Source organism: Stegostoma tigrinum, unplaced genomic scaffold (genome assembly GCF_030684315.1).
Source record: "Stegostoma tigrinum isolate sSteTig4 unplaced genomic scaffold, sSteTig4.hap1 scaffold_112, whole genome shotgun sequence".
NCBI classification, from domain to species: Eukaryota; Metazoa; Chordata; class Chondrichthyes; order Orectolobiformes; family Stegostomatidae; genus Stegostoma; species Stegostoma tigrinum.
Window position 1 is genome coordinate 343,426 of NW_026728063.1, and position 24,192 is coordinate 367,617.

Sequence of the window (24,192 nt, forward strand, 5' to 3'; positions counted from 1 at the left end):
ACGAAGGGGGTCACACTGAAGGTCAGTCAGGCCTGGATAGAGTGCACACGGAGATGTTGTTTCCACGAGTCGGAGAGACTAGGACCTGAGGGCACAGCCTCAGAGTCAAAGGGACCACCCTTCAGGATGGAGATGAGGAGGAATTTATTCAGTCAGAAAGTTGCGAATCTGTGGAACTCATTGATGTAGAAAGCTGTGGAGGCCAAGTCAGAGTTGATTTCAGGCATAGATAGATATGTTCTTGCTTAGTATGGACAAAGGAGAATGGGATTGAGAATGATAGATCCCACTCAATGGGCTGAATGATCTAATTCTGTTCTTAAATCTTCAGGTCTAAAACACTGGAATGAATCAGTTCAGTGTCATTTTTATTGCACTGCAAGGACAGTATCTCTCCAAAAGACCGAAGAAATTTTCTCACTCTGTTGTTGCAAACCTATTCAATAACTGGCAACAATGCTCCTGTTGTGCCTCTCTCAACCGACGCTAGTTAGTTCTCCACTCAAAGTAACTGGACCATCCCGGTATTACTGGCACTCGTGCCATGTTTGAAGGCTATTGTGGACCAGTAAATTGCTCAGAATCCAGAACTGCCTCGTACCGTTCATAGCATTTGTCCCAGACAGGGCAGGAAAGGGGAAATTAGCACCTTACTTTACAGTTAGGGACCTGGAGGTCCTGGTGGATGGATTGGTGCAGTGCAGAACTGTCCTCTTTCCCAAGGACAAGCACAGGAGGCCACGACACAAGACTCGGCCAGACTGATCCAAGGCTGTCCAGTGCCAATGCAGGCTCAACCACCAAAAGAACCATCCAGCAGTGCTGCAAGATCAGTGACCCCTGCTCCAACAGAAGAAGAGCCTCATTGTTCTGTGCTACCTCACATTCACCCTCTCTCTAATTCTGCACCACCCTTCAGCACAGCTCATGTAATACCATTCTCACCAAAGCATTCAATGTCTGTCTTCACTTGCTCTCGCCTACTTGAGGGCCCAAGGCTATTCATCCTCTATGTCTCTGTGCCTCTTGCTCTCACCCAGGAGACCTCACCTCCCTTCCCAAACATACATGAGCACTAACAAATGCACCAGCTCATTTCATCTCACTCAATCCCTCCCTTTGTTTCATCCAGGAAAAACAGCCCACAGTAGGGCAGAAAGAGCCAACACAGGTAGTGAGGTGTCTAACGTTCGACTTCTCACAACCTATGAGGACAGTGTCCTGACGATGGTCATCCTGAGCAGCCAACTGATTGCATCCAAGCCCCTCGAGTGATATCAGACAATGCCCTGGAGTTACCTAGATCTGCTGCCTGAAACTGCCTCCCTTGACTGGAGACCATTCCCCTCAGAACATGAAGCATGACCATGAGGTTGGAGACAATGCAACGCGTTCTGTGCTTCTGCAGCTGGCACATGCTGCAGGTGTGAGATCAACATATCACGGTGCTGAACGGCAACACACCCACTCCTTTGATTGATGACTGCTGACAAACATGACAAGCTGTCTGGCTTGGTCTCGATGCCAAAAGGTTAATCAATATACTAGCATTATGAGTCTGTGAGGTGTGGCGGAGGGGGCAACCCATAAAAAGACAAGGCAAATGAAGACAAGGCAGAGGAGCTGTTAGCATTCATGCAGGGACAAAATGAGAGTGGAGAGCTCAAGCAAGGTGTCCTGATGTGTAACGTGGCCCAATACACGAATGGGTGCCTGTCCCTGCATATAAAAGTGCCCTGGCAGTAGCACTGCAATGAGGGGGGCTGCTGCAATCCAAAATGCAGCAATGAAGTACAGAAGAGTACTGAAAGCAGATGTGAGATGTGCTGAGGCTGGAACATGCCACACGTCAAAACTGTGGAGATGGGGTGCTACTGAAGGGTGTGGCTGCAGATGCTGGTGACTACTGCCCAAGTTGGAGGTCCAGAGGAGCATTGAGCAATGTGCAAGCACCACACACCCACTCAGAATTTCATTTCGGTAATTCTGAGAGTCTAGTTTCTGTCTGGCAGGTAGAAAAAGTATTAATGAGGGTGGTACTGAGAAATAATCCATGCCTTTCAGTACTCCCTAGTGTGAATTTCCGCTCAATGTCTGCAATTTTACTGGAAAATGCAACATTTTGGTTTTGACATCCAGAAGGACCTTGAGCTGCAATCAATATGAAGGGTACGCACTTAATGAACAATGTCAAAATTGACAGTCATAATAATGATATAATATTGGAACACATCTCATGCAGACGAAGCTCAATTTAATATAAATGAAATATTGGAGGTGATTAGGGGTGTATAGAAGGACACTGAAAGTTTAACCCCGGACTTTCATCTCCAAGTCCTAGAATTATATCCAGCCCGGACTGAAAGAAAATAAAATTCTCTCCGCTTGCAAGGATTCCCCAATATACTGTCACAGTCCTCATACATTTCCAAGTGAAGTGCATAACATTATTCCTAAATGGAGTTTAGTAAACAATCTGACTGAGATTAGCTGAAGGACAATTAGTCTGGAAAATACCACAATGACACAGTTAGAACATAGAATATAGAACATAGAACAGTACAGCACAGAACAGGCCCTTCAGCCCACAATTTTGTGCCAACCATTGATCCTCATGTAAGCAGCCTCAAATTTCTGTGACCATATGCATGTCCAGTAGTCTCTTAAATGACCCCAATGACCTTGCTTCCACAACTGCTGCTGGCAACGCATTCCATGCTCTCTCAACTCTCTGTGTAAAGAACCCGCCTCTGACATCCCCTCTATACTTTCCTCCGACCAGCTTAAAACTATGACCCCTCATGTTAGCCTTTTCTGCCCTAGGAAATAGTCTCTGGCTATCAACTCTATCTATGCCGCTCATTATCTTGTATACCTCAATTAGGTCCCCTCTCCTCCTCCTTTTCTCCAATGAAAAGAGTCCGAGCTCAGTCAACCTCTCTTCATAAGATAAGCCCTCCAATCCAGGCAGCATCCTGGTAAACCTCCTCTGAACCCACTCCAAAGCATCCACATCTTTCCTATAATAGGGCGACCAGAACTGGGCGCATTACTCCAAGTGCGGTCTAACCAAAGTTTTACAGAGCTGCAACAAGATCTCACGACTCTTAAACTCAATCCCCCTGTTAATGAAAGCCAATACACCATATGCTTTCTTAACAACCCTGTCCACTTGGGCCATTTTAAGGGATCTATGTATATGCACACCAAGATCCCTCTGTTCCTCCACACTGCCAAGAATCCTATCCTTAATCCTGTACTCAGCTTTCAAATTCGACCTTCCAAAATGCATCACCTCGCATTTATCCAGGTTGAACTCCATCTGCCACCTCTCAGCCCATCTCTGCATCCTGTCAATGTCCCGCTGGAGCCTACAACAGCCCTCTCTACTGTCAACGACACCTCCTTGCTTCGTGTCATCTGCAAACTTGCTGACCCATCCTTCAATCCCCTCATCCAAGTCATTAATAAAAATTACAAACAGTAGAGGCCCAAGGACCAAGAGCCCTGTGGAACACCACTCACCACTGACTTCCAGGCAGAATATTTTCCTTCTACTACCACTCGCTGTCTTCTGTTGGCCAGCCAATTCTGTATCCAGACAGCTAAGTTCCCCTGTATCCCATTCCTCCTGACCTTCTGAATGAGCCTACCATGGCGAACCTTATCAAATGCCTTGCTGAAGTCCATTTACACGACATCCACAGCTCGACCCTCATCAACTTTTCTAGTCACATCCTCAAAGAACTCGATAAGGTTTGTGAGGCATGACCTGCCCCTCACAAAGCCATTTATTCCTTGACATTAACTGGATGATGTTCATATTGTGTACTTTATACACATCTTTCTCCAGCACTATCATTTGTCACCGTGAAGAGCATTACAATCAGAGTGTCAAGACGTCTACATGATCCTGTACAGATCTGACCAAATGGAATCAAAAGTATATCACTTTCAATTTTATGATTTAAAACAAAAGTCGCTCAAACTTTCAACTACTTTCTCTGTTGAACTAAAATGAAATTAGAACATACTGAAACCTTATGTCATCAATACTCGGATTGATTTTAATCAGTCAACAATCTTCACATTTACTTAACTGATCATGTACATATCAAAATCCAATACGTCGCATGCAGTTTCATGCACCTTAGGACAATCTAAACATACTACATTAAAGTGTAAATCATAGATACGTATCAAAGACGCTCAGCAGCCAGTTCAGACACATGTCGACACAGAGTGACACATTGACCAAGTGATTTTGTTCCAAACCATCATAAATGGTCGTCAAACAGTTGATTACTTCAGTCACATTTCGACGTTGCTCGTTTTGTGTCAATTTGTGTTGATCCAAGACGCGTTGTGCTGTGTGCAACTCCAACAGATCCACTACAAAGGAGGAAGAAAACTAACTTCAATTACAGTTTTAACTTATTGGAGCTATTAAATAAAATTAATTCCTTTATTTGGCCTCGAAATAAATACAAGGATTCACAAAAGTACTCTGGAATGATGGAAACAGGCCATTTCCTTCTCAAATGCAAAATGTCAAATCTAACGAGGGAACCATCAGTGATGCTGGTCATATTCTGTTGTTTGGTTCAGTAATTTCTGCAGAACAATGGTGGAGGAACAGTAGCTTTCTATGTCATGAAGCCCTCCTTTATATTTATGAAGCAGGACTCACAACAATTTAACCTCAAACATCCATCTCTTTCAACCGATGTTCATTCTCACGACATCCAAATCCAAAGTACAATCTAATTGGCTCTTTACCCGTGTAAAATAGTGGATCTTACAACCCATATTTCACTTCTGGTAATCAGCATTCTTTTAAATCACACTATGCCACAGCTATTAAGTGTGTTAATCACACATTCTTGTTAATTTTAAAAAGGTGCTCTGTTACCTAGGTTTTGAACTAGATTTCTCTTGTAATTTTGCTATTTTGTCATACATATGGTATGTTCTACAGTGTCTACCAAAAACAATTAGTAGTTAACCAAGTATCACTTCAATGTTAGTTCACATGATGCCAACAAAATCTGGCAAACTTCATCAAAACATCAAATGCCAGTCGAACCACTCGAAATATAACAGAACCTCCATAAATAAAATCTAATGGCAATGTGAGGAATGAAGCGCCCAGAGATATGCATTCATGTGACTGAAATCACTGATTTTCTCGGCTTCTAACCCTTCCACAGGCAGCAAGATCCTGGCCCATGAACATTGACTGCTTCAAAAAAATTCCTCTTTACAACCCCTACATCTTTTCCCCAAAACATGAATGCATTCCCTTCTCCTTGTAACATCATCCATCAGGGATGGGAACACAGCCTTTCCACGTTTATTTTACCCCCACTGATCATAATCCTTTATGTTTCATTAACTACTTATTAATCCCCTGTACTCCAATGAAAATAGCATTAGCTAAATTTGTTGATAAAATGTCACATTCCTAAAATACGTTGGGTAAATTTCATCATTATTATTCAATACTACCAAAATTATTACCCTTGAAGTTTAGTCACCAGATTTGGCTGCATCATTCCAGTCCTATTTCAAGGTTCAGGATAACTTCTTTGTTTTAGCACTGCATGAGCTCGATTATACAGCCCCATCCCACAGATACGAAGGTGGGAAGAAACACATAAAATCCGGAGGGCACTGTGTGTATATGTGTGGAAGTTCTGGGGAACTGTCAAGCAGCCTGCCTATCCTTTGGCCTGCTGAGACCAGTTGATGGCAATTTAAGAGATCCCCTCTATTGCCTAAGGAGATAGATGTCAATCAGAAAGACAGTCAGCTTTAGATGCATAATCCAGCCTAGAAAACGTGAGTTGGAAGGGGAACCTCATTCGCAGGCCCCTTGGCCTGATCCTAGGCACTTCACACCCTTAAACTCTCATCCAACCTTTCAACAACCCCTAACAACCCTCGGCCACTCCGTACCTCTCGTCGGGGACCCGCCCTCCAGCCATCAGCAACTTCAGACTCTTCTGAGCTCTAAGTGGCCAGGAGTTTGACAAGGTAGAACTTCCATCCAAGAGGGTGCCTGATGTCCTGCCTCTAGCCATTTAATGCTGCAGGGCAGATGTGAAGAGCATGGGCAGGCTCCTATTTGGCATTTCAACTGGGAGAGACCTGAGCAGGAGCTGGGGCAACAGCACCATGTCGAGTACTATTTATCAGACCAAAACTTCCATATCCTCAGCATTCTCTCCAATGTTCTGCCAATTCAACAGTCAGTGCCCAAGGTTAGTGGGAAACCAGAAATAAGGAAAGATTTCAAAGCTGAGAAATAGAAAAGAAACAGACAATAAGAGCTTATTTGAACAAATGAAGGAAGAGGTCAAAGTGAACGCAGATCCCTTAAAGAATGAAGGCTGCAAAAATAATAATGGGGAATCAGGAAATGGCAAATGAGACAAATAAATACTTTATGTCAGTCTTCACAGCAAAAGGCACAAATACCATCTCAAAAATATTTAGTGAACAAAGAGCAAAAAGCAGACAGGAAATATCACCAGAGAAAAGGTGCTCGGGAAACTAATGGGGCTCAAGGTCGAGAGGTATCCTGGACCTGATGTACTCTGCACTAGGATATTAAAAGATGTAGCCACAGAGATACTGGATGCACTGACAGTCATCTTCCAAATATCCTGGGAATCTGGAACATTTCAAGCAGTAGATGGGAATACTGCCAATGTAACAACTTGATATGAAAAGGAAGGATGACAAAAAATAGGCAACCTCTCATTGGGAAAATATTGCAGTCTGTTGTAAAAGCTGCAACAGCAGGTCATGTGGTCTGGCAATACTATGGCTTTAAGAGGTGTATTTTGTCCTGGCTTGTGTTCTTCTCTAAACCAATAAACAACTCGTGAGGCCTTGGGGTTTTATTTTTTGGAAGTTGTGACAACAAAAGCAGCATGCATGAATGGGTAATTTCCAAAGAAGGGTCTCAGCCAAGACATCAGCTTTCCTGCTCCTCTGATGCTGCATGGCCTGTTGTGTTCATCCAGCTCTACACCTTGTTATCTCAGATTCTCCAGCATCAGCAGTTCTTACTATCTCAGTATGAATGGGTCATGTCAGGCTCCCACAGAACCAAGGTTTTCGTTGAGATTTCGACAGTTGTTGAGGTTTGAAGTTGGCTGTGGAAGCTGTTATCTCTCTCTCTCTCTCTGTGTGCTAAAAGCAGGGGTTCTCTTTCTGCTACCAGAATCATGTGAGACAATCTGTTTTACTGACTTTGCCTTTGCCAAGATGTGTTTGTGGGATATTATGATATTGGAACAGTTGTTGTTTGGTAGTTAAGTAATATATTATTCAATTAAGTTTTCCAGTAGAGTTAAACTAATCTTAATTCTTCTTTCTTTTGCTTGCATTTTAACTGGGGGGAAAGTGGTTTTGCTTAAAGCTGAGTGGTGTGCCCAATCGATTTACATCTGGAACACAGCACCTTAGAATTGTCTTTAAATAAAAGTTTGAGTCTATGTTGTCTCCTTGATACCTATGTGTGGGGATTTGATCGAGTCCATAACAGTGGAAGCAGATAATATAATCAAGCAAAGTCAGCATAGCTTCATGGTGGGGAAATTGTGCCTGGCAATTTTTTAAAAATTCTTTGAGTAAGTAACAGACAGGATAGATAAAACAGAACCAGTAGATGTATTGTGTTTAGATTTTAAAATGGCACTTGAAAAAATATCGCCCGAAGTTTACCTAATATAAGAAAAAACACATAATTTTGGGATAGTATATTAGCATGTTTTCAGAATTGGTCAAAGAACAGAAAATAGGCAGTTGGGCTGAAGGGAGAGATAAGGGGAACTGCAGATGCTGGAGAATCCAAGACAACAAAGTGTGAATCTGGATGAACACAGCAGGCCAAGTAGCATCTCAGGAGCACAAAAGCTGAAGTTTTGGGCCGAGACCCTTCATCGGAGACGGGGATGGGGAGAGGGTTCTGAAATAAATAGGGAGAGACGGGGAGGCGGACTGAAGATGGATAGAGGAGAAGATAGGTGGAGAAGAGAGTGTAGGTGGGGAGGTGGAGAGGGGATCGGTCAGTCCGGGGAGGACAGACAGGTCATGGAGGCGGGATGAGATAGTAGGTCGGAAATGGAGGTGCGGCTTGAGGTGGGAGGAGGGGTTAGGTGAGAGGAAGAACAGGTTAGGGAGGCGGGGATGAGCTGGGCTGGATTTGGGATGCAGTTGGGGGAGGAGACGAGCTGGGCAGGTTTTGGGATGCAGTGGGGGAGGGGGAGATTTTAAAACTTATGAAGCCCACATTCATACCATTGGGCTGCAGGGTTCCAAAGCGGAATATGAGTTGCTGTTCCTGCAACCTTCGGGTGGCATCATTGTGGCACTGCAGGAAGCCCATGATGGACAGGTCGTCAAAAGAATGGGAGGGGGAGTTAAAATGGTTTGCGACTGGGAGGTGCAATTGTTTACAGAACATAGAACATAACAGCACAGTACAGGCCCTTGGCCCTCGATGTTGTGCCGACCTGTCATACTGATCTGAAGCCCATCTAACCGACACTATTCCATGTACGTCCATATGCTTATCCAATGACGACTTACATGTACCTAAAGTTGGCGAATCTACTACAGTTGCAGGTAAAGCGTTTCATTCCCTCAATACTCTCTGAGAAAACAAACTACCTCTGACATCTGTCCTCTATCTTTCACCCCTCAATTTAAAGCTATGCCCCCTCGTGCTCGCCGTCACCATCCCAGGGAAAAGGCTCTCATAGCCACCCTATCTAACCCTCTGATTATCTTATATGTCTCAATTAAGTCACCTCTCAACCTTCTTGTCTCTAAGAAAAACAGCCTCAAGTCCCTCAGCCTTTCCTCGTAAGACCTTCCCTCCATACCAGGCAACATCCTAGTAAATCTCCTCTGCACCCTTTCCAAAGCTTCCACATCCTTCCTGCAATGCGGTGACCAGAACTGTACGCAGTACTCCAAGTGCAGCCACACCAGAGTTTTGTACAGCTGCAGCATGCCATCTTGGTTCCGGAACTTGATCCCTCTATCAATAAAAGCTAAAACACTGTATGCCTTCTTAACAGCCCTGTCAACCTGGGTGGCAACTTTCAAGGATCTGTGTACATGGACACCGAGATCTCTCTGCTCATCTACACTACTAAGAATCTTACCATTAGCCCAGTACTTTGCCTTCTGGTTACTCCTACCAAAGTGCATCACCTCACACTTGTCTGCATTAAACTCCATTTGCCACCTCTCAGCTCAGCTCTGCAGCCTATCTACGTCTCTCTGCAAACTACAGCAACATTCGACACTATCCACAACTCCACCGACCTTAGTGTTGTCTGCAAATTTACGAACCCATCCTTCTACGCCCTCATCCAGGTCATTTAAAAAAAATGACAAACAGCAGTGGACCCAACACCGACCCTTGTGGTACACCACTAGTAACTGGTCTTCAGGATGAACATTTCCCATCAACTCCCACCCTCTGTCTTCTTTCAGCAAGCCAATTTCCGATCCAAACTGCTATGTCTCCCACGATTCCATTCCTCCGCATTTTGTACAAGAGCCTCCTGTGGGGAACCTTATCGAATGCCTTGCTGAAATCCATATACACCACATCAACCGGTTTACTCTCATCTACCTGTTTGGTCACCTTCTCAAAGAACTCAATAAGGTTTGTGAGGCACGAACTTCCCTTCACAAAACCGTGCTGACTATCCCTAATCAGTTTAATCCTTTCCAGATTATTATAAATCCTATCCCTTATAACCTTTTCCAACACTTTACCAACAACTGAAGGCAGGCTCACTGGTCTATAATTACCAGGGTTGTCTCTACTCCCTTTCTTGAACAGGGGAACCACATTTGCAATCCTCCAATCATGTGGCACTATTCCTGTAGACAATGACGAGTTAAAGATCAATGGCAACGGCTCGGCAATCTCCTCCCTGGCTTCCCAGAGGATCCGAGGATAAATCCCATCCGGCCCAGGGGACTTATCTATCTTCACCCTCTGTAGGATTTCTAATACCTCTTCCTTGTGAACCTCAATCCCACCTACTCTAGTAGCCTGTATCTCAGTATTCTCCTCGACAACATTGTCGTTTTCTAGAGTGAATACTGTTGAAAAATATTCATTTCGTGCTTCCCCTATCTCCTCTGACACCACACACATCTTCCCACTATTATGGTTGATTGGCCCTCATCTTACTCTCGTCATTCTTTTCTCTTTTATCTTATTTATCTTCATGATGTACTTTATGAACAATACCACACTTCCCCAAATCACTTTAAACCATTGGAACCTTAACAACTTGCAGATATCTCCAATTAGCTAACTTCTTCCCTTGAAGCACAGCAAGGACCAAGTCCTACAGGGTGAAAATGTTAGAAACAGCAACAAGCGCTGTCCTGCCGAGCCTTACCTAACTTCGTTACTGACCAAACTCCCAGCACCCAGCTCAAAGTTGCACAATTGCTCAAGCTTTGCATTTCAGAGAGTGGCTATTGTAAACATGGAAGATAGGAGCAGGGAGGAGGCCAATTGGCTCTCCGAGTCTGCTCCACCATTCCTTCTGATCATGACTGATCATCCAACTCAATCGCCTAATCCTGCTTTCTCTCCATAACCTTTGATCCCATTCACCCCAAGTGTTATATCTAGCCATGTCTTGAATACGTTCAATGTTTTACCATCAATTACTTCCTTTGGTAATGATTTCCACTGGCTCACCATTCCTTGGGTCAAGAAATACCTCCTCACAAGCATCCTAAATCGTCTATCCTGAATCGTCATACTGTGACCCCTGGTTCTGGACACACCCACCACTGGGAACTGCATCTATCCTGTCCAGTCCTGTTCGAATTTTATAAGTCTCTGTGTGATCCACCTCATTCATTTGAATTCCAGCGAAAACAATCCTAACCGAGTCAATTTCTGATCATACATCAGATCTGCCATCCCCCGAATCAGCCTGATAAACATTCGGTGCACTGATAAACTAAGAGAGTAACAGCATCCTTCTGCAGAAGGGGAGCACAAAACTGCACACACTATATTCTAGGTGCGGCTTCACTAAGGCGCTGTGCAACTGCAAAAACACATTCTGGCTCCTGTACTCAAAACCTCCCGGAATGAAGGCCAACATACCATTTCAGAGATGGTAGGAACTGCCATTGCTGGAGAATCTGAGATAACAAGGTGTGGAGCTGGATGAACACAGCTGGCCAAGTGGTATCAGAGGAGCAGGAAAGATGGCGTTTCAGGTTTGGGCCCTTCTTCAGAAATGGGAGAGGGGAAGGGGATTCTGAAATAAATAAAGCGAGAAGGGGAGGTGGATAGAAGATGGATAGAGTAGAAGGTAGGTGGAGAGGAAACAGACAGATCAAAGAGTCAGCGATGGAGCCAGTAAAAGTGAGTGTTGGTGAGGAGTTAAGATGGGGGTTCGTCAGTCAAGGGAAGGCAGACAGGTCAAGGAGGCAGGGATTACGCTGGTAGGTAGGAGGTGGAGTGGGGATTAGACTGAGAGTTTGGGTTAGGGCTAGGTTTAGGGTTAGAGTTACACCCTAACCCCCACCCCACCTCCTACCTACAAGCCTCATCCCTGCCTCCTTGACCTGTCCGTCTTCCCTTGACTGGTCAACGCCCTTCCTAACATTTGTCTTTAGCAGTCGCTTTCTCTTCACGTGTCTATAGAAACTCTTTGTGTCAGTCTTTATGTTCCCTGTATGCTTACTTTTGTACTGCATTTACTCCTTCTTAATCAATCCCTTGGTCCTTCTTTGCTAAATTCGAAATTGCTGCCAATCCTCAAATGTCGTTTACTTGGATCAGATTCTATCGCTAATTTCCTTTGTTAAGTCATGGATTGGCCCTCTTACCCATTTTGCTTTAATGCCAGACAGGATTAAACAGTTGTTGCAGTCCCCCGACGTGTTCCTTAAATGTTTGCCATTGCCTATCCACTGACATCTCTTTAAGCAACTCTTTGCTATCTATCAAGGCTAACTTCATGCCTCATATCTTCAGCTTTCATGATTAAGATACAGCATCCTGGTCTCAAAATCAACTCTCTCACTCTCCATCCTGATTTTAAAAATTCTATCATGTTATGGTCACTCATCTCTAAGAAATCTTGCACAGCTAGATTGGCAATGATTCCCTCCTCATTACATAGAACATAGAACATAGAACAGTACAGCACAGAACAGGCCCTTCAGCCCACGATGTTGTGCCAACCATTGATCCTCATGTAAGCACCCTCAAATTTCTGTGACCATATGCATGTCCAGCAGTCTCTTAAATGTCTCCAATGACCCTGCTTCCACAACTGCTGCTGGCAACGCATTCCATGCTCTCACAACTCGCTGTGTAAAAAACCCGCCTCTGACATCCCCTCTATACTTTCTTCCAACCAGCTTAAAATTATGACCCCTCATGTTAGCCTTTTCTGCCCTGGGAAATAGTCTCTGGCTATCAACTCTATCTATGCCGCTCATTATCTTGTATACCTCAATTAGGTCCCCTCTCCTCCTCCTTTTCTCCAATGAAAAGAGTCCGAGCTCAGTCAACCTCTCTTCATAAGATAAGCCCTCCAGTCCAGGCAGCATCCTGGTAAACCTCCTCTGAACCCTCTCCAAAGCATCCACATCTTTCCTATAATAGGGCGACCAGAACTGGGCGCATTATTCCAAGTGCGGTCTAACCAAAGTTTTACAGAGCTGCAACAAGATCTCACGACTCTTAAACTCAATCCCCCTGTTAATGAAAGCCAATACACCATATGCTTTCTTGACAACCCTGTCCACTTGGGTGGCCATTTTAAGGGATCTATGTATCTGCACACCAAGATCCCTCTGTTCCTCCACACTGCCAAGAATCCTATCCTTAATCCTGTACTCAGCTTTCAAATTCGACCTTCCAAAATGCATCACCTCGCATTTATCCAGGTTGAACTCCATCTGCCACCTCTCAGCCCATCTCTGCATCCTGTCAATGTCCCGCTGGAGCCTACAACAGCCCTCTCTACTGTCAACGACACCTCCTTGCTTCGTGTCATCTGCAAACTTGCTGACCCATCCTTCAATCCCCTCATCCAAGTCATTAATAAAAATTACAAACAGTAGAGGCCCAAGGACCAAGAGCCCTGTGGAACACCACTCACCACTGACTTCCAGGCAGAATATTTTCCTTCTACTACCACTCGCTGTCTTCTGTTGGCCAACCAATTCTGTATCCAGACAGCTAAGTTCCCCTGTATCCCATTCCTCCTGACCTTCTGAATGAGCCTACTATGGGGAACCTTATCAAATGCCTTGCTGAAGTCCATATACACCACATCCACAGCTCGACCCTCATCAACCTTTCTAGTCACATCCTCAAAGAACTCGATAAGGTTTGTGAGGCATGACCTGCCCCTCACAAAGCCGTGTTGACTGCATTTAATCAAGCCATGCTCTTCCAGATGGTCAGAAATCCTATCCATCAGAATCCTTTCGAACACCTTGCAGACGACAGGCGTGAGACTTACTGGTCTGTAACTGCCGGGGATTTCCCTATTTCCTTTCTTGAAGAGAGGAATTACATTTGCCTCTCTCCAGTCCTCAGGTCAGACTCCAGTGGAGAGCGAGGATACAAAGATCTTCGTGAGTGGCGAAGCAATTGCATTTCTCGTTTCCCAAAGCAGCCGGGGACAAATCTGGTCCAGGCCTGGCAACTTGTCAATCTTAATGTTTGACAAAACTTTCAGCACGTCAGCTTCCTCTATCTCTATCCATTCCAGCATGCACACCTGCTCTTCAAAGGTTTCATTCACTACAAAGTTTGTTTCTTTCGTAAAGACAAAAGCAAAAAACTCATTTAGGGCTTCCCCTACCACCTCAGACTCCACACACACAAGTTCCCTATGCTATCCCTGATCGGCCCGACTCTTTCTTTGACCATTCTCTTATTCCTCACCTAAGTGTAAAATGCCTTTGTGTTCTCCCTAATCCGTTCTGCCAAGCCTTTCTCGTGCCCCCTCCTGGCTCTCCTCAGACCATTTTTGAGCTCTTTCCTCGCCTGCCTGTAATCCTCTAGAACTGAGCTTGACCCGAGCTTCGTCCACCTTATGTAAGCTACATAGAACATAGAACAGTACAGCACAGAACAGGCCCTTCAGCCCACGATGTTGTGCCAACCATTGATCCTCATGTAAGCACCCTCAAATTTCTGTGACCATATGCATGTCCAGCAGTCTCTTAAATGAACCCAATGACCTTGCTTCCACAACTACTGCTGGCAACGCATTCCGTGCTCCCACAACTCTCTGTGTAAAGAACCCGCCTCTGACATCCCCTCTATACTTTCCTCCAACCAGCTTAAAACTATGACCCCTCGTGTCAGCCATTTCTGCCCTGGGAAATAGTCTCTGGCTATCAACTCTATCTATGCCTCTCATTATCTTGTAAACCTCAGTTAGGTCCCCTCTCCTCCTCCTTTTCTCCAATGAAAAGAGTCCGAGCTCAGTCAATCTCTCTTTATAAGATAAGCCCTCCAGTCCAGGCGGCATCCTGGTCAACCTCCTCTGAACCGTCTCCAAAGCATCCACCTTCTTCCTTTTGATGAGAAGCTCCACAGCTCTCGTCATCCAAGGTTCCTTTTTCTTACGCCTTCTTGCCTGTCTCAGAGGGACATATTTACTCATCACTCCCAACAACTGTTCCTTAAACCGTCTCCACATGTCTATAGTGCCCTTACCATGGAACAATTGCTCCCAGTCCATGCTTCCCAACTCATGTCTAATCGCATCATAGTTTCCTCTTCCCCAATTAAATATCTTCGCATTTTGTCTAATCCTCTCCTTCTCCATAGCTATGTACAATGTGAGGCAGTTATGGTCACTATCACCAAAATGCTCTCCCACCACAAGATCTGATACCTGCCCCGGCTCGTTTCCGAGCACCAAGTCTAGAATGGCCTCTCCCCTCGTCGGCCTGTCAACGTACTGAGTTAGGAAACCCTCCTGAACACACCTGACAAAAACAGCACCATTCAAATCTCCTGCTCGAAGGAGGTTCCAATCAATATTGGGAAAGTTAAAGTCACCCATTACAACAACCCTACTGCGTGCACGCTTCTCCAAAATCTGTCGACCTATGCTTTCTTCAACCTCCCTGCTGCTATTGGGGGGCCTGTAGTAAACCCCTAACGAGGTGACTACTCCCTTGCTGTTCCCAATTTCCACCCACACTGACTCAGTAGGCAGATCTTCCTCGACAATGGAAGCTTCTGTAGCTGTGATATCCTCTCTGATTAGTAGTGCTACACCCCCTCCTCTTTTTCCACCCTCCCTATTCTTTTTAAATGCTCTAAACCCTGGAATATCCAGCAACCATTCCTGCCCCTGAGAAACCCATGTCTCTGTTATGGCCACAACATCATAGCACCAGGTACTGGTCCATGCTCTAAGTTCATCACTTTTATTCCTGATACTCCTTGAGTTAAAGCAAACACACTTTAACTGATCCCTTGGTTCCTTCCCAGGAAAATCCTTCCCACTAGCTGGTCTACCTCTTGCTATTGCCTCACCTGCATCAACTCTCACCTCCGGTATACAGCTCAGGTTCCCACCCCCCTGCCATACTAGTTTAAACCCTCTCAAACTACTCGAGCAAACCTTCCACCCAGGACATTGGTCCCCTTCCAGTTCAGATGCAACCCGTCCATCTTGTACAGGTCCCACCTTCCCCAGAAGGCATCCCAATTGTCTACATAACTGAAGCCCTCCCTCCTACACCAGCTGCGCAGCCACGTGTTAAGCTGCGCCCGCTCCCTGTTCCTCGCCTCGCTATCTCGTGGCACCGGTAGTAAACGAGAGAACACTACTCTGTTCGTCCTGCTTTGCAGCTTCCATCCTAACTCCCTGAAATCACTTTTTATATCCTCAATCCTTTTTCTGGCTTTATCATTAGTGCCAATACGTAACACGATTTCTGGCTGTTCGCCCTCCCCTTTTAGAACCTTATACACCCGATCGGAGACGTCCCGGACCCTGGCACCAGGGAGGCAACATACCTTCCGGGAATCCCGATCCTGACCTTTAACGTGCGTTTCCTTAGCTGTGGTAGAGTGATGACCCTCATTCCCCACAGGAGACCTCCTCCTTGTATAGATAGTTCTAGCTTCCACGTGACAAATGGTTTCAGTTCCGGTTGCTCCCTTTGCAGTAACACACCCACCACTCACGTAGTCGTGGGTTATTTTGACTGTCTCTCTTAATTTGTCCTACCGTTGCCAGAGTGTTCCCTACTTGCTCGAAGTAGAAAATGTCTACATAAGGACTGTTTGTTGTCAACTCATTTGGCAAAGGTAATCTAAAATCCTTCAGCAATCTCTAAGTGTCTGATTTACAGCATCCCACAGTGAACTTCAGTTTTTACTTTTGAAGGGGGCTTGTATAATCCCACGGCATCAATGATATGGCCTTAGTATTGTATGGAAATCTTTTTTAAAAAATCACAGTCAGTTTTCCTCACTTCTTCAAATCTAACTTGTGAGGATGCTCTTTTTTAGGTTCTCCCTGTGAGTAAAATATTGTCTTGGTAACACTGGACTCCTTTCAATCCACTTCAAATCTGATCCATGGCATGTTAGAATAATCCAAGCACAGATGGATTTCAAATGGAAATCTCTTGTTTTTGAATACTACTTTACGTGTCACAATAATCAAGTATTCCCGTGACTTAGGATCTCTATTCATCTGGAGATAGACTTGACTGAGGTCAATCTTACTGAAAAGCAGACCTCTAGCTGGTCCAACAAGTAGGTCATCGATTACAAGCAAAGCATACTGCTCAGCACATAGTGCTGGATTAGTAGCGAACTTGTAAGCAACGCAGATGTATACTCCATCTATCAGTGGAATGATAGGTGTGGGCCAATCATTTTTGGATTCAAGGATTCCAATCTTGACCAGTGTCACTCAATTATGGTCATAGTGTCATAGAGGCGTACAGCATCGAAACAGAACACTTTGGTCCAACTCATCTACGCGAACAGAATATCCTAAATTAATCTAATCCCATTTACCAGTATTTGGCCCATATCCTCTAAACCCTTCCTATTCATGTACCCATCCAAGTGCTTTTTAAATATCCTAATTGTACATGCTTCCACCACTTCCTCTGGCAGCTCATTCCTTACACACACCATCCTCTGCTTGGAAAACGTTGCCCCTTACGTTCATTTTAAATCTTTCCCCCCTCACCTTAAAGCTGTGCCGTCTAGTTTTTGACTCCACTACTTGAAGGAAAAGACCTTGGCTACTCATCCTATCCATGCCCCTCATGATTTTATAAACCTCCAAGTTCTCCCCTCAGCCTCCAAAACTGCAGGCCAAGTAGTCTAATCAGCCTCCCCATAGCTCAAATCCTCCACCCTGGCAACATCATTGGAAATCCTTTCTGAGCCCTGTCAAGTAGGTTTAATTCTGCCTCAACCTTTAGTCTGATTGCACGAGGCACTGATCCTGCCTTGCAACATTTTGCTTGACTCTCATACTTGATTTTCAATTCGACAGAGGTCTTCCCCATGTCTCCCAGATCCCGATGAAAATAATGGCACACTTCTTTAGAATTTTGCAATGAATCAGTTTCAGAATCTGACAAGCAACTCAGTTCAACCCAACTGAGTTTGATTTTTTTTCCAGCCATGGTCCTCCCAGTGAAACTAGCAGATTATCCATGCTGTCATTGTACCATGTAGATTTTTTTCCTACTCTTCACTTTCAGTACTTTTGCTGTACTCTGTTCATATTTCTTTCTCAAACACACCCATTCAATGGGCCCTTTATTGCCGCAGTTTCTGCATACGACTAATTTATACCAGCAATTTGCTGTTGAGTGAAGTGCTCTTTCACACCAATGGCAGTTGTGAGTCTGTGTTGGTGCTCATCTCTCAGCTGCCACTATTCCTACTATTTCTTCATAAGTTTTGAAACCCGGCTTCTCTGGTTGTACCAGGCTCCTCAGGTGACTAAGGACATTCCCACACCCTGCCATAATACCAGGAACAATGGATTCGCTGGGTGGAGGAATTTCAGGTCTCTTTACTATAAAATATTTAACAGCTGATCTGTGGCAAGATCAAACAGGGACAGCAGGGATTTATGAAAGGGACAGAGGGAAATCACACTTGAAAATTTTTAGGGGATTCTTTGTGGATGTAACTCATTCAGTTGATGAGGGTGGAACCACTGGATGTGGTTTCTTTGGGCTTTCAGAAGGCTTTTAACAAAATCCCACATAAGAGATTAGTGCTTTAAATTAAAGCCCATGGGATTGCCGTCGTATATTGAGATGGAAATAAAACTGGTCAGCAAGTATCAAAGGATAGGAATAAATGGTCTTTTTCCAAAGGCAGACTCAGGTGGTGTGTCACAAGGATCTGTGCTCAGACTCCGGCTACCCACCTATTCAAACAAAGGAATCAAATGCAATATCTCCAAATCTGCAGGTGACACAAAGCTGGATGAGAGGGTGAGCTGTAAGGAGGATGCAGAGATGCTTCAGTGTCATTGGGACAAGCTGAATGACTGGGCAAATGTGAGACAGATACAGTATTACACGGATATATGTTAGATTATCCACTTTGGGAGCAAAAACGGAAAGGCAAAAACTGAATGGATATAAATTAAGACATGGGTATGTAGAATAAGATCTGGGCAAACCTGTACTTCAGTCATTGAAGGTAAGCATGCAGGTGCAGCAAGCAGTAAAGATGGCAAATAGCAGAAGGGCCTTCATAGTGAGAGAATTTGCATTCAGGAGTGGGGATGTCTCGCTGCAATTACATACCAAGAATATTACGTGCAGTTTCGGCCTCTTTATCTGAGGAAGCACACTCTTGTTCTAGGGACAGTGCAGCAAAGGTTTAGCAGACTGATTCCTGGAAGGCAGACTGGCATATTAGAAGAGGTTGCGTCAGATAAGATTATACCACTGGCATTCAGAAGAATGAAGGGGCTTCTCATCGAAGCTTAAAATTCTTACAGGACTAAACAAGTCAAATGGAGGGCAGATGTTCTTGATGGCAGGGATGTACAGATCAAAGGAGTCACAGTCATTCTTCATACCCTTAAACTAAGATGAGGAGATATTTCTTCACCCAGAGACTGATGAGCCTACAGAATTCACTACCACAGAAATCAATGCTAAAACATTGCACAGTTTCAAAAAGGAGTTTGGGTTTAGCACTTGGAACTAAGTGGATCACAGGATATAAGGTTAAAGGAGGAACAGGCTACTGTGTTGGGTGATTGGATATGTTCATAATGAATGATACAGCAAGCGTGAAGGGCCAAATGGCCCATTTCTCATTCTACTTCTTATGTTTCCGTGCAAAGTGAATGGCCACAAACTTGGCAGATGGAATATAATGTGGAAAATGTCAGGTTATGTGCTTTGGCAAGAAGAATAAAAGAGCTATATGTTATTAAAATGGAAAAAGATTGCAGAAAGCTGCAGTACAGGAGGAATTTGGAGGTCCTTGTGCATGAATCATAAGAAGTTAGCAACCATGCTCAGCAACTAACAAGGAAGTCTCCTGTTGGCCTTTAGAAGGAATGGAATAAAAGAAGAGGGAAGTATTGCTAAAACAATACAAAGTACTAGACAGACCACATCTCAAACACAGCAAATACTTTTGGCCCTTTATCAAAGGAAAGAAATCTCAACATTGGAGGCAGTCCAGAGAAGGTTAACTAAGTTGATTCTAGGTACAGAAGGATCTTCTTTCTAAGGAGGTCAAATAGGTTGGACTTGTACTCTTTAGAATTTAGAAGAGTAAAGGTTACCTTATTAAAACATTCAGGATTCTTAGGGGACCTGTTAGTGTCGATGCAGAAAGTTTGGTTCTTCTTGGAGGAGAATCTACGGCCAAAGGGCATCATCTCAGAATAAGGCGTGACATATTTAAGACAGGGGTGAAGATGAATTTATTTCCTCTGAGGGCTTGATTTTGTGGAATTGTTTTCTCCAGAGGCCTGTTGAAGCTGGGTTACTAAGAATATTCAAAACAGAGATAGCCATGATCTGATCGAATGGTGAAGCAAATTCAATGGGCTAAAAAGCCTACTTCCATTCCTTCATTTTATGGCTTTATGACCCCGACATTCCTGGGTTTTTCAGTCCTCACACACTCTTTGGAACAATGTCTTTCGAGTATTTATTGTTTGCCACTATCCCTTTAGTTAAACTGCTTCACCTCATGCATCGTTTTCTTTTTCCTTGGACATTTCCCATTTTATACGGGATAACACAATGCAAGTTGATCAACGACAACAACAAGCGAAAAGTTGCTGGAAAATCCCAGTGGGTCTGGCAGCATCCGTGAAGGGAAAAATAGAGTTAACGTTTCGGGTCGAGTGACCCGAACTCAGAACAGTGAGCAAAGATCACCACTCTTTGCAATTATCATCTTTTCATCTTGTAGATATATCTGCCACTAACCTAACCCGTCGATCCAGGCTGAGGATTCATTACCACACAAGTTTGCTTTCCTGCACTGAATACTGGGTCCTTCTGTCTCGGAGTGAGAATCACACCAACATTTCTGACTCAGGAGAGGGGCCACTGCTGACTAAACCACACTGTATCCCAGATCCCCTCACATTTTGCTGTATTGAACTCTATCTGCCATGTCATTTCCCATTCTGTTGGCCTATTGCAGCTGATCGGAATCATCCTCATTGTTTGGGCTCCTGCAAGCTTGGCAATCGTGGTAAATTTTGGAACTTCACGCTGTATTGCTCATGTTGAGGTGTGCAATAATAAGATGGTAACTATACCAGGGGATTTCAACTTCCTCAACATTGCTTGAGATAGTCGTAATCAGTGAATCATACAAGATATGAGGCCTTTCAACCCACTGAGTCTGCGCTATCAAGGACATACTATTATATACACTAGACCCACTGTCAACACACTAGGTCATAGCCTTGAACGTAATGACACGTCAAGTGCTTTTTAAAGATTCTGAGATTTCCCGTCTCAACTATAATCCCAGAGAGTGCATTTCAGACCCCTCTGGATGAAAAAGGTTTTCCTCTAATCCCCTCTAAACCTTTCTTTTTAAAATAATGTCCACCTTGTTATCGAGTGTAAAGTGCACAGTGTAAAGAGGAGTTGGATTTCTATATACGTGTTCAGCAGAGTTTATTGTGTCAACATATGGAAGGTCCATCAAGGGACGGTCCAGTCCCAGATCTAATTCTTGAGAACAAAGTTGCCAAGGTGTTTAAGGTGGTAGTGGGGAGAATATAGTGATAGCAACCACTGTTATGAAAAGGAAAATGGTAGATTGCAAAAAAAAAATTTTGGATCGGAGGAAGGCAGATGTTATTAAAATAAAGCAGGATCTGACCAAAGTAGTATCAGAGATAATGGGAACTGCAGATGCTGGAGATTCCAAGATAATAAAATGTGAGGCTGGATGAACACAGCAGGCCAAGCAGCATCTCAGGAGCACAAAAGCTGACGTTTCGGGCCTAGACCCTTCATCAGAGAGGGGGATGGGGGGAGGGAACTGGAATAAATAGGGAGAGAGGGGGAGGCGGACCGAAGATGGAGAGTAAAGAAGATAGGTGGAGAGGGTGTAGGTGGGGAGGTAGGGAGGGGATAGGTCAGTCCAGGGAAGACGGACAGGTCAAGGAGGTGGGATGAGGTTAGTAGGTAGCTGGGGGTGCGGCTTGGGGTGGGAGGAAGGGATGGGTGAGAGGAAGAACCGGTTAGGGAGGCAGAGACAGGTTGGACTGGTTTTGGGATGCAGTGGGTGGGGGGGAAGAGCTGGGCTGCTTGTGTGGTGCAGTGGGGGGAGGGGATGAACTGGGCTGGTTTAGGGATGCAGTAGGGGAAGGGGAGATTTTGAAACTGGTGAAGTCCACATTGATACCATATGGCTGCAGGGTTCCCAGGCGGAATATGAGTTGCTGTTCCTGCAACCTTCGGGTGGCATCATTGTGGCAGTGCAGGAGGCCCATGATGGACATGTCATCAAGAGAATGGGAGGGGGAGTGGAAATGGTTTGCGACTGGGAGGTGCAGTTGTTTGTTGCGAACTGAGCGGAGGTGTTCTGCAAAGCGGTCCCCAAGCCTCCGCTTGGTTTCCCCAATGTAGAGAAAGCCGCACCGGGTACAGTGGATGCAGTATACCACATTGGCAGATGTGCAGGTGAACCTCTGCTTAATGTGGAATGTCATCTTGGGGCCTGGGATGGGGGTGAGGGAGGAGGTGTGGGGACAAGTGTAGCATTTCCTGCGGTTGCAGGGGAAGGTGCCGGGTGTGGTGGGGTTGGAGGGCAGTGTGGAGCGAACAAGGGAGTCACGGAGAGAGTGGTCTCTCCGGAAAGCAGACAGGGGTGGGGATGGAAAAATGTCTTGGGTGGTGGGGTCGGATTGTAAATGGCGGAAGTGTCGGAGGATAATGCGTTGTATCCGGAGGTTGGTAGGGTGGTGTGTGAGAACGAGGGGGATCCTCTTGGGGCGGTTGTGGCGGGGGCGGGGTGTGAGGGATGTGTCGCGGGAAATGCGGGAGACGCGGTCAAGGGCGTTCTCAATCACCGTGGCGGGGAAGTTGCGGTCCTTAAAGAACTTGGACATCTGGGATGTGCGGGAGTGGAATGTCTTATCGTGGGAGCAGATGCGGCGGAGGCGGAGGAATTGGGAATAGGGGATGGAATTTTTGCAGGAGGGTGGGTGGGAGGAGGTGTATTCTAGGTAGCTGTGGGAGTCGGTGGGCTTGAAATGGACATCAGTTACAAGCTGGTTGCCCGAGATGGAGACTGAGAGGTCCAGGAAGGTGAGGGATGTGCTGGAGATGGCCCAGGTGAACTGAAGGTTGGGGTGGAAGGTGTTGGTGAAGTGGATGAACTGTTCGAGCTCCTCTGGGGAGCAAGAGGCGGCGCCGATACAGTCATCAATGTACCGGAGGAAGAGGTGGGGTTTGGGGCCTGTGTAGGTGCGGAAGATGGACTGTTCCACGTAACCTACAAAGAGGCAGGCATAGCTGGGGCCCATGCGGGTGCCCAGGGCCACCCCCTTGGTCTGTAGGAAGTGGGAGGAGTCAAAAGAGAAGTTGTTGAGTGTGAGGACGAGTTCCGCTAGGCGGATGAGAGTGTCGGTGGAGGGGGCCTGGTCGGGCCTGCGGGACAGGAAGAAGCGGAGGGCCTTGAGGCCATCTCCATGCGGAATGCAGGTGTACAGGGACTGGACGTCCATGCTGAATATGAGGTGTTGGGGGCCAGGGAATTGGAAGTCCTGGAGGAGGTGGAGGGCGTGGGTGGAGCCCTCCGCTCCCTCCGCTCCAACCCCAACCTCACCATCAAACCCGCAGACAAGGGTGGCGCAGTGGTAGTATGGCGTACTGACCTCTACATCGCCGAGGCCAGACGCCAACTCTCCGACACCACATCCTACCGCCTCCTCGATCATGACCCCACACCCGAGCACCAAACCATCATCTCCAACACCATTCATGACCTCATCACCTCAGGGGACCTCCCACCCACAGCCTCCAACCTCATTGTTCCCCAACCCCGCACGGCCCGTTTCTACCTCCTTCCCAAAATCCACAAACCTGCCTGCCCTGGTCGACCCATCGTCTCAGCCGCTCCTGCCCCACCGAACTCATCTCCACCTATCTGGACTCCATTTTCTCCCCTTTGGTCCAGGAACTCCCCACCTATGTCCGTGACACCACCCACGCCCTCCACCTCCTCCAGGACTTCCAATTCCCTGGCCCCCAACACCTCATATTCAGCATGGACGTCCAGTCCCTGTACACCTGCATTCCGCATGGAGATGGCCTCAAGGCCCTCCGCTTCTTCCTGTCCCGCAGGCCCGACCAGGCCCCCTCCACCGACACTCTCATCCGCCTAGCGGAACTCGTCCTCACACTCAACAACTTCTCTTTTAACTCCTCCCACTTCCTACAGACCAAGGGGGTGGCCATGGGCACCCGCATGGGCCCCAGCTATGCCTGCCTCTTTGTAGGTTACGTGGAACAGTCCATCTTCCGCACCTACACAGGCCCCAAACCCCACCTCTTCCTCCGGTACATTGATGACTGTATCGGCGCCGCCTCTTGCTCCCCAGAGGAGCTCGAACAGTTCATCCACTTCACCAACACCTTCCACCCCAA

General features: G+C 45.8%; 1 protein-coding gene and 1 long non-coding RNA gene across 2 annotated transcripts in view; both read right to left on the reverse strand.

The window, feature by feature from the left end:
* LOC132207625 (utrophin-like) overlaps positions 1-24,192 on the reverse strand; it is a 110,141-nt gene that overhangs the window by 14,501 nt on the left and 71,448 nt on the right. The gene's annotated exons all lie outside the window — the stretch shown is intronic.
* The window catches only part of LOC132207627 (uncharacterized), a 55,305-nt gene continuing 35,116 nt past the window's right edge, over positions 4,004-24,192 (reverse strand). The window contains exon 3 of the long non-coding RNA XR_009443645.1: positions 4,004-4,392. This is a non-coding gene — a long non-coding RNA (uncharacterized LOC132207627). The remainder of the gene's footprint in view (positions 4,393-24,192) is intronic.